Raw genomic sequence first — 10,338 nt, forward strand, 5'->3', positions numbered from 1 at the left:
GACCAGTAGGGAAAGACAGTAGCTACCATCCTGCATGGATGACCAGCCTTGTGCTGTCACTCACTGGGGCAGGGAGGCTGTGTTTAACACCCAGGTGGTCTGCTGGGACATCTCCTGGCACTCCCTGCCTGATTCTGATGGCACATAGACATAAACACTGGCGGGAGCCACAGCCTGAGAAGGGCCTGGTGACCTCCAAGGGTGAGAATCTGGGCCACACCACCAGGCAGGCCCTCCAGACTAGCAAAGGCATTAGCCGAGGTGGAGAAGAATCTAGAATGCATAGCAGAGAAGGGAGCTGGCGAGCACCAGTGGCCCCAAGCACGACCGCGCCGGGGGTGGGGGGCGTATTGATTCCTCTAACCTTCCTTTTGTAAGTCTTCCCAGGAGAAGAGATCAAGCAAAAACCTGAGGGAGTTATTCCCAGGTAGTGAGATTATGAAGGAAGCAAATGGACCCAAGCTGCAGAGAAGGAAGACTGTCGTGGGCGCTGTGGTGCTGCCTAGTTCCCTCTTTGGGACCCAACCCCTCATCCCTTTGCCGCTTGGAGTGTTGTCTGCTGGTGGCTCCCCACTGAGACCCTCCCCGTGAATTGCTCTCGGCTCCTTGAAGAGCTAACCTGTCCGCGGTCAAGCCTCCTTTGCTCCAGCACCGCCTTGTCCTATGGCTGGTCCATGTGGTGGTACCAAGGTCTGGGCTCCCTTGTCTTAGTTTGGACACTTCAAGGGGTTGTCCCAGCTCCAGAGACCCCTGTGGGGCAGCCCCAGCCCCATTGCAACCACGTCCCATTCAACTCCCCACCTTGTCCAGCCAGCTTTCCATCAGGTGTTCCCGTGTGCCTTCCCCGCTAGCCTGCTGCACTCGAATCTCCGAATCTCCATCTCCGGGCCTGGTTCCCTGGGCAGCTGAATGTGAGACAGCAATCCTTAGGCATCCATAGTGCCAACTGCTCGCTTTCAATTCTGTTTCAGCCTGTCCAAGAAAAATATTTTTCTTCTATTTCTTTAACATCTCTTTCAAACTTACTACTTCCTGTTTTTAAGCAAGAAGAGCAGGCCACAGATCCAGACTTGGGAATTTATAAGCTCAAGTTGCTTTTATTTATTTTTATGGTTAACTTCTATTTATAATAAGGAATGCTGAATTTCCATTTTACTTGAGATATAAAGGTTCTATTTAAAATAAATTTAAGTAAAAAAGAGTGAGTTGGTTTAAAGAAAAACTACTAAGTAAATGATAGTTATGGCAGGAGCTGTGAAGGTAGTTAACTGGAGGATGGTAACATGGTACACACCTACCCCTGAGATTTCTTCTTCCTGGAACCCCCCCCCCCACTGCACCCCCCCCCCCACCATATCAGATAAAAACGTGCCATGCAAGAATCAGTCCACAACTTCATTTTTGGGGAGACCCTCCCCCCAACCCTGCATTAAACAGAGGTATTCAATCCTTCCTATAAAACGTGTCTCTCTGTGTAGAACTGTCTGTTTCCGTGTCGGATTTTGCAAAGGGCCAGTGAAATCCTTGAGTGCTGGGTCTTTCTCTTACCCCTGTTGTAACTCTAGCAGCCAGCATAGCCAAGACACGAGTAGGTGTGGTGGGCAGAGCTCTAGGATGGCTCCAGAACCCCACTTCTAGTGTGCATTTTATGTAACCCCACCCTTGAGTGAGATGGGACCTTCGAACAGGATGCCTGTCATTCCCATAAGGTGAAGGGATTTTACATGTGTAATGAAGGCCCCAAATCAGTTGATTTTTAGATAATACAAAGGGAGATTATCCTGAGTGGGCCTGACTTAGGTGAAAACCGTTGAAAGAGGGTCTGTCTGGCCCTTCATAAGGGGACTACCTTCTGCTGGCCTTGAAAGCCAGTGGTGGAGCAAGGCCCTCAGTCCTCTGGCCACAAGCTCCAGGACTGTGGCCTGGCCACCACTGCGTGGCAACCTATGAGACCCTGACTGGAGGAGCCAGCTAAGCCACACCAGACGCAAGCCCATGGAAGTTGTATGATAAGTTATTTTAAGCCACTAAATGTATGCGACTTGGTTTCACAGCAATAGCAAACCCACAGCAGTGTCAGGAAACAGCGGCACGAGGAGTGAGCAAGCTCAGCGAGTCTGTGCTCACCAGCTCCTGGGCTGTCCTTGGAGGTGAGACTTTCCCGCCAGTGGACATGGGGTGAGTGGGAGGGAAAGCCAGTGTCTGCAGGATCCTGAGTGGCCCCCTTACCTCACATGGTGCAGAGGAGGAACAGGCTTGAGCAGACGTCACCCTCAATCTTTTAGAAAGGGGGGTCTCTGGGACACCCCTCTGAACCTGGACCCCTCAGCTGCACTATTGGGTGCTGGCCAGTGCACCCACTGCCTGACTGGGTCATTCTCTGGAAGACATCACAATCTTGTCCTTCTTTTCTGACTGCAGCTGCTAGCCAACCTCCTGACCCCTGCCCACCACCTCACAAGGTCCGAGCTAGGGGTGGGTGGACCTGCTACTCCTCTCATATGTCCTCTGGCCCTAAGGCAGAGTGTCTGCCCCTCACTGCCCAGTCAGCCCTTCGTCTTTGACCTCCGACTTCAGCACCATGAAAGGCCTGGCCTCTCCACCCCACCCTCCATACTATCCGTCTTCTAACCCTCAGGACTGGACCTTCCCCAGGCCACCTGATAGTCCTGGCCCTGTGTTTCCCAGACCCTTGCTCTGGGCCCAGGCCATTGGCTCCCTGACTCCCCCAGGCCCATCCCAACATCTCCTCTCAGTTTCTTCAGCTGGTCTCTCGCACCTTCTAGACCATCCTCCAGCTCCACATCTGCCCAGCTTCCCTTTCCTCAGTGGATGACACAGCATCTACCCCACTGAGGAAACAGGGTCCTACAGTGGACACCTGCTTGGTCTGCTCGGCAGGGCTCCTCCCTTTTTCTGGAAGCAGTCCTCTTTCTCCTGTGTGGGAGGGCTGTCCCCCAAACCACATGTGTGGCTCACTGTGGCTGCCTACCAGAGGAGCTGCCCTCTGGCCACACCAAGGATTGAGCTTATGACCTAGCCAGTCCTAACATCTGTCCTAGTTACTGTGCATCCCAGGAAGGAATCCCAAGTTCATTAGTCCCTATTCTATAGGAGATTTCTAAGCAGATTTGATGGGAAAAGCCCCATTTTTGAGGTTGCTCAAGAAGAATGATATAAGGCCAGACCTGGCTGCTGCTAGGTAACAAAGAGAAACAGACTATCTCTAAGAGAAGGGGCTTGAGCCAGTTGAGGAGGGGGAGTGCACAGAGATGCAGACATGAGGGGAGGGGAAGTAAGGGGAGGTTTGTATTAGTTATCTATTGCTATGTAACAAATTATCCCCAAATTTACAGTGGTTTAAAACAATACACACTTATCTCATAGTTCCTATGGATTAGTAATCTGAATGTGACTTAGAGTTTTTCTCAAGGCTGTAGTCAAGGTGTTAGGTGGGACCCCAGTCATCTCAAGGTTCAACTAGGGCAGAATCTGCTTCAAAGACCCTGCATGAGATTATTGGCAAGATTCAGTTCCTCACGGGCTGTCAGGCTTCAGTTTCTGGCTAAATTCTGAGCTCAGGCTTCTGCACTTACTCCTCTCCTCTTTCTGGATGTCTCCATTCATTTTCCAGCCCTGCAACTTCACCGAGACCCAGGTCTGCATCGCAGGCTAGTGTTTCCCACTGGCTCCTGGAGAGCAAATATCTCCCCGGATCTCATGTGTTTCCCTTACCTGCTCCCCCTCCTGTGATGAAAGTGACCAGGTATTGAGACTGAAGCTTCTGGTTCATTTCTGGCTCTCCCCCTCTTTAATCACATACCTAAGCTGTTGCCAGTCCTGTAAAGCTTGTCTGGTAAATATATACCATCTACCCCTGCCTCGCTCATGAACATCTTCTCACGCAGGCCTTTTGTCTACCTTTGCTACTAGTTCCCATCTGGGCCCTACCTCTTTTACTCTTCTCCACTCCTGGTCAGCAGAGTGATCTTTCTAATGCCAGAGTTGACCCTGCCAATCTCCTGATTATAAGACATTATTGACTTCCTCCACTCTTGGCATGATACCCATGTAAGTTAACCTCGCCCACCCCTACCCCTTGCCTCCTCACTTTCCCCTGTTGGCACCTCAAGTTTGCTGCTCGCTTCCTGACTGCTCTTCATTATCCCAGCACAGACCTTCTCTCAACGTTTCTCTCAGCCTGAAATGTCGCCCTACCCCACACCTACCTGTCCAACTTTCTCCCAATTCTCATGCTTTTAAGTTTCAGGGTCAACTTCCATCTTGCTCCAAAAGCCCTCTCAGAACTTCCCATGCCTCCAAAGCCAGTCTTTCACTCTAGGAAAGAGACTTGCACCAGAGGGCCCTTGTGGAGGTGCTCCTGCCTGTGTTTCATCCCCACATTGGCAGCTCCTGGGGGATGGTGGCCTATGGGGGTCCCTTGGAGGAGCTCAGGAAGTGGGGGGGGCTGCTCCAGGGCTGTGGGAGTAGAGAGGACCCTGAGGTGGGACTCATGCTTCTCCAGCCACTCGCAGAGCTTTGCCCCCTGTTTTCCTTTCCCTTCCCCCTGAGGCCTTGATCACCAGGCTGGAGGGCCAGAATCTGCCAGCTCTGGGAACTTTGGTAGTTTCATCTGGTTCTAGAAAAATTTGTGAATCCTCCATGATTTACTCAGGCATCTTTGACAGAAACCAGTTAAGTCAGCACAACTGAGAAGCAGGGTTGACCAGCTCAGATAAGGAGACTGCCAGAGGGTGGGTGCGGCCAGCCTTTGAGAAAACTTCACTAGGGACTTCAGCATTGACAGTGCCCCTCCCCCATCCCTTTCTCCCCCCTTCCCCTCTTCAAAATCAAAAGGCTTTAATGGTAACTGAACATATAATTACTACTTGGCTATTGTAAAAAATGAGAACAACATATATGGTGACCCTTTGAATATTCTGGTTACCGTCTCTACCAAAGGCAGGCAGTTTTTTCCTACCAAGGCTGTGTAGGCGATATGATCTCCAGTCTACTGTGAAAGCCACTGCAGATACATGTAACCCAATGGGCCTGACTGTGGGTCCAACAGCTCTGGGCTCTCTCCTCTATTGCTTATGGTCAATGAGGGAAGGCATGACTTCCTCCCATCCAGGTCCAGACTCCCAGTGCAGGACTCTGATTGGCCTGGCTCCACTCAGATGCCACACTCTGGGTCAATCTTGAGGCAAGGCCACCTGACTAGCTTCTGGTGGTGGAGATATGCCATTTCTCAGATGAAGGCTGTACTCTCTGAGGTATAAAAATGATCAATGTCCAGTAGTTTTGGTTGTTACTACAACATAATTTTTTAAAAAATTATCTTTATTTTTTAAAGTATTGCAGATATCTCACTTTTTTCCCCCATTGATCCTCTCTACTCCACATCTGCACCCCCCACCCAGGCCATCACCACACTATTGTCTGTGTCCGTGGGTTATGCATATACACATATAAGTTCTTTGATTAATCTCTCCCTACCCACTCCCCCACCCCCGCCTGCCTTCCCACTGAGATTCCTCAGTCTGTTCCATGCTTCTATGTCTCTGTCTGGATCTATTTTGTTCCTCAGTTCTATTTTGTTCATTAGATTTCACATATGAGTGAGATCATGTAAAACTGAGTCAGGAAGAATCAGAAAACCTGAATAGGGTAATAACAACGGATGAAATTGAAGGAGTAATAAAAAAACTCCTAGCAAACAAAAGCCCTGGTCTGGACGGCTTCACAGGGGAGCTTTCTAATTCTTTCAGTTGTAGGGTTAGGTAGTTTACTAAAAATTTTTCTTGCTTTTTGAGGTAGGCCTGAAGTGCTATGAACTTCCTCTTAGGACTGCTTTCTCTGTGTCCCATAGATTTGGGGTTGTTGTGTGTTCATTTTCATTTGTTTCCAGGAAGTTTTTGATTTCTTTCTTGATCTTATTGGTAACCCATTCATTGATTAATAACATGTTATTTAGGCTCCATGTGTTTGACTGCTTTTGAGTGTTTCCACTGTAGTTGATTTCTAATTTCGTGCCCTTGTGTTCTGAGATGCTTGATATGATTTCAATCTTCTTGAACTTGTAGAGACTGGTTTTGTGTCCTAACATGTGATCTATCTTTAAGAATGACCCATGTGCACTTGAGAGGAATGTATATTGTGCAGTCTTGGGGTGAAATGTTCTGTAAATATCAATGAAATACATCTGATCTAGTGTGCCATTTAGTCACTGTTTCTGTGTTGACTTTTTGTCTGGAATTTCTACCCAGTGAAGTCAGTGGGATGTTAAAGTCCATGACTATGACTGTATTGTTGTTGAACTCACCCTTAAAGTCCTTAAGATTATAATTGATAGGTCCTTATTTATTACCATTTTAATTCTTTATACCTGTGTTTCTCTCTCTCTATTTCTTCTTATTACAGCAGTCCCTTTAACATTTCCTGCAATGTTGGTTGGTGGTGATAAACTCCTTTAGCCTTTTTTTGGCTGGGAAGCTCTTTATTTTACCATCTATTTTGAATGATAGCCTTGCTGGATAGAGTAGTCTTGGTTTCAGATCCCTGTTCTGCATTACCTTGAATACTTCATGCCATTCCCTTCTGGACTGTACAGTTTCTGATGAGAAGTCAGCTGACAGCCTTATGAGGACTCCTTTGTAGGTAACAGATTGTTTTTCTCTTGCTGCCTTTAAGATTCTCTCTTTGTCTTGAATTTTTGGCATTTTAATCATGATGTATCTGGCATGGGCCTCTTTGGGTTCCTTGCTTGGGACTCTCTATGCCTCCTGAACTTCTGTGACTTTTTCCTGCACCAGGTTAGGGAAGTTTTCTGCCATTATTTCTTCAATCAGGTTCTCTAACCCTTGCTTACTTTAGACCTCCTCTGGCACTCCTATGATGCAAATATTGTTACATTTCATGTTGTCCCACAGCTCGCTTAGACTGTCCTCCTGTTTTTAATTGCGTTTTCTTTTTGGATCTCTGATTGATTTTTTTCTACCCTGTCTTCTAATTCACTGATCTGATCTCAGCTTCCTCTAATCTGCTGTTTATTCCTTTCAATGTATTCTTTATTTCTCCTATGTCATTCTTAATTTCCTTTATAGTTTCCATATCTTTTTTCATGCTGTAGAGCATCCTTATAATCAGTATTCTGAATTCTATATCTGATAGATTGCTTATCTCTGTTTCATGTAGCTTTTCTTCTGGAGATTTCTCTTGTTTTTTCATTTGGGGCTTGTGTGTTGTATCCCCATTTTGGCTGCCTACTTGAGTTTGTTTCTATGTATTAGGTAGGCCTGCTAGGACTCTCAGTCTTTTTGGATGGTCTCTGGTGTAGGCCAATGCCAGACACTGTTTGTGACTGGCCTTGAGTACCCTATTGGGAGCTTCAGCAACCCTCGGCTTGAGGTCCCCTGGGTGCATTTGGACAGGACCAAGATGCAAACCAAAATCTGCTTTTTCAAGGCCCAGGGTCCAGAAACAGATCAGGCAAAGACTCAAAGCACTCTGAGGTCTGCCTCTGCCTGCAGGCTGATTAATCTGATTCTCTTAATGAGCCTCAGACTGTAGAAACTCGACAAGGTGGGGGAGAGGTTTTCCAGCAGGGTGGGGAAATTGCTTCTCCCTCAGGCAAAACTGCTTGGAAGATAAATGTCTGCCTCTGCAGTATGGGGGAATATCTCAGCACAGGAATCTAGATGGCTGCCCTCTGAGCTCTATCTCCAGAGCCCACAACCCTAGATTGTCTTGACACAGCACCAGCCCACTTTGCTCTCCCTCTGCTTGAGTCCAAAGTGAGTAGCTGCACAGGAAACTTTGTGCATTGGCTCTTCAAGAGGGTGCCTGTATTTTAAGCCATCTTTCCCTGGCAGACAGAAACCCTGCTGCTTTACACAGCCATATGTTATGTGGGCACCTTTCTCAGTTCTGGTGCTCTTGGCCAGGAAGCCCAGCCTGGGGTTTAGGCCCCAGAGTCCACAGTGGGAACCCCCTACAGCTGAGATATCCCTCTAGACCTTCAGCTGCTGCCTGTGGGAGCCCAGCCAGCCCTCTCTCCTCCACACTTCCTACCTGTCCGTCTCTACGTGATCTCCACTTTTCCTCCTTGGTTATGAGGGTACTCTCCAGAGGGTGCTAGTCTTCAGTTGCAGTTGATTATTCAGGATGGTTTTTCTATATTTTAGTTGTAATTCCATTTTGGCCCCAGAGAGTGTCAGTGTAGCTTTCACTCAATCCCCTGCCATCTTTAATCTCACAACATAATTTTTTACAAAACATACTTTTTCACTTATTGACACAATGGTCTATTATTTCCTACTGGGAGTTTAGTCAGTTCCTGACCCCCTGCCACTTGTGTAAATGCTCTCCAGGCTGTCTCCCAGGTGGTATTCTTTAGTCCAGAGAGATTCACAATATCAGCTTCCTGGAACCTCCTTGGCTTCTTGTTGACACTTTCCTCTTTCCCCATGGCCTTCTCCATCCCGCCTCTTGCCTTAAATAGATCAGACTATAGGGGGTATTGGCATACCCATGTCCAGTGAGATCCTATTATGGACAAAGCTGTGCTAGGACTTTCCTGCTTCTAATCCTAATGGTAGAGCCCTACTCATCCCCATCTGGACCCAGTGCAGCCCAGTGCAGATCTAGGTGTCTATTCTGGCCCAGGCAAGCAGTGCTGTGGATTCATGCTGGTGGCTGAACCCCTTCACATCTTAAAGACCCCAGAGGAGACCCTGTCCTCTGTCTCCTTCCCAGGCTGTCCAAGGTCCCCATACCTGACTGCAGGGTTGAGCCCACCTGTCTGCAGTCTTGGGCCAGCTATCTGGTCTGGCACCTATCTTTCTTTCTTCAGCTTTTATTCAGGCCCAGTTTCAGCTGAGACCTCAGTGTGCACTATTTAAATCTCCAGTCCCCGGGGGAAGCACCATTACCCACAGGAAAGAGACCACATCGGAATCTGTGGACCAGGGTCCGTCCCCTGTCTGCATCCGGGAAGAGGTGTGAGACCTTGGCAAGCTCCATTTCTGAGAATAATGAGCTTACCTCAGAGGGTGCTTGTGGATAGTGAACCAAGATAATACTTACTGTTGGGTCTCATCGCAGGACTAGGGTGGCATCCACTTTACCTGCCCTGTGACCTTCCCAGCTTTAGCACTGAAAGTCCTCCATCCCTCCGTCCTGGGTAAACACACACTGCAGTAAATGCTACAGGGGTTATCAGCCCTGGATGATTACTCTCCCACCATGGCCCTTTTACAAGGACTGCTGTCCACACACCTCCATTTGCAGCTCCCAGACTTTCCCAGGTGGCTGGTGGAGAAAGATCTTTGCCTCACTGAGTTAAGACTCCAGGAACAGCTCGACCGTCTGGCACCCTTCCATGGGCTGGACTCAGCCTTAGCTTTTCCACACTTCCCACCCCAGGCGGCTTCAGGTCCTGCTGCCACCACGCCTAAGTCCTGGCTCCCTGTTTTTGCTGATGCTCACTCAGGCCTGCTGCCCAGAGGTAAACATGCTGATGGGAGTCTCCAGCCTGCAGCCACCCTTCTGCTCTCACCCCCATCCTGCTGCACTGACAGAGCACTAGGCTGCCCACCTGCCTGGCAAAGCTTACTTCACACCCTCTTCCCTCCTCTGGATGTCAGGTGCTGCCTCTCAGAGGCTTCCCCTGTTCACGAAAACACCCACTAAGCTCTTCCCTGACACCTAGATATTTTCAGGGAAGAGTAAAAGTTTGGGTGGCCTGGACGTGGGGAGCACCAGGTGAGACAGGATAAGAAGAGATGGACTGCAGGTCTGCCTACAGGCTGGCATCTTCTATGGACATGGGAGCCAAGGGAGGCCTGCCATCAGGGAGGGGCTGCATCGAGAGGAGTTTGGCCCTGGCCGGTGTTGCTCAGTGGTAGAGCGTCAGCCCACACACCGGCGGTCCGTGGGTTCCATTCCCGGTCAAGGGCACATACCTGGGTTGCAAGCTTGTTCCAGGCCTCAGTCAGGGTGCTTCCTAGAGGCAACCAATCGATGCATCTCTCTCACATCAAAGCTTCTCTCTCTTTCTCCCACTCTCTCTAAAAATCAATGCAAAAAATACTCTGAGGTAGAGATTAACAACAACAAAAAAAGAAGGGTTTGTAGGGCTGACTGGAGAGAGGCTGGGCTGTGGGTCCCAGAAGGAATTGCCCCTGCTCACACTACCCCCACCTGCTTCCAGGGAAGAACTCAGGCTGTGGGTCTGTCCTCCTATGTCCACGGTACTGCTGAGGGCTGTGGGTGCCTGTGATGCTGGATGCCAGGCCCTCAGCCTAGGCCGCTTCCTACTGCCAGTGCTGACTTGAT

The sequence above is a fragment of the Miniopterus schreibersii genome (genome assembly GCF_964146895.1).
Source record: "Miniopterus schreibersii genome assembly, chromosome: 14".
Classification (NCBI taxonomy): Eukaryota; Metazoa; Chordata; class Mammalia; order Chiroptera; family Miniopteridae; genus Miniopterus; species Miniopterus schreibersii.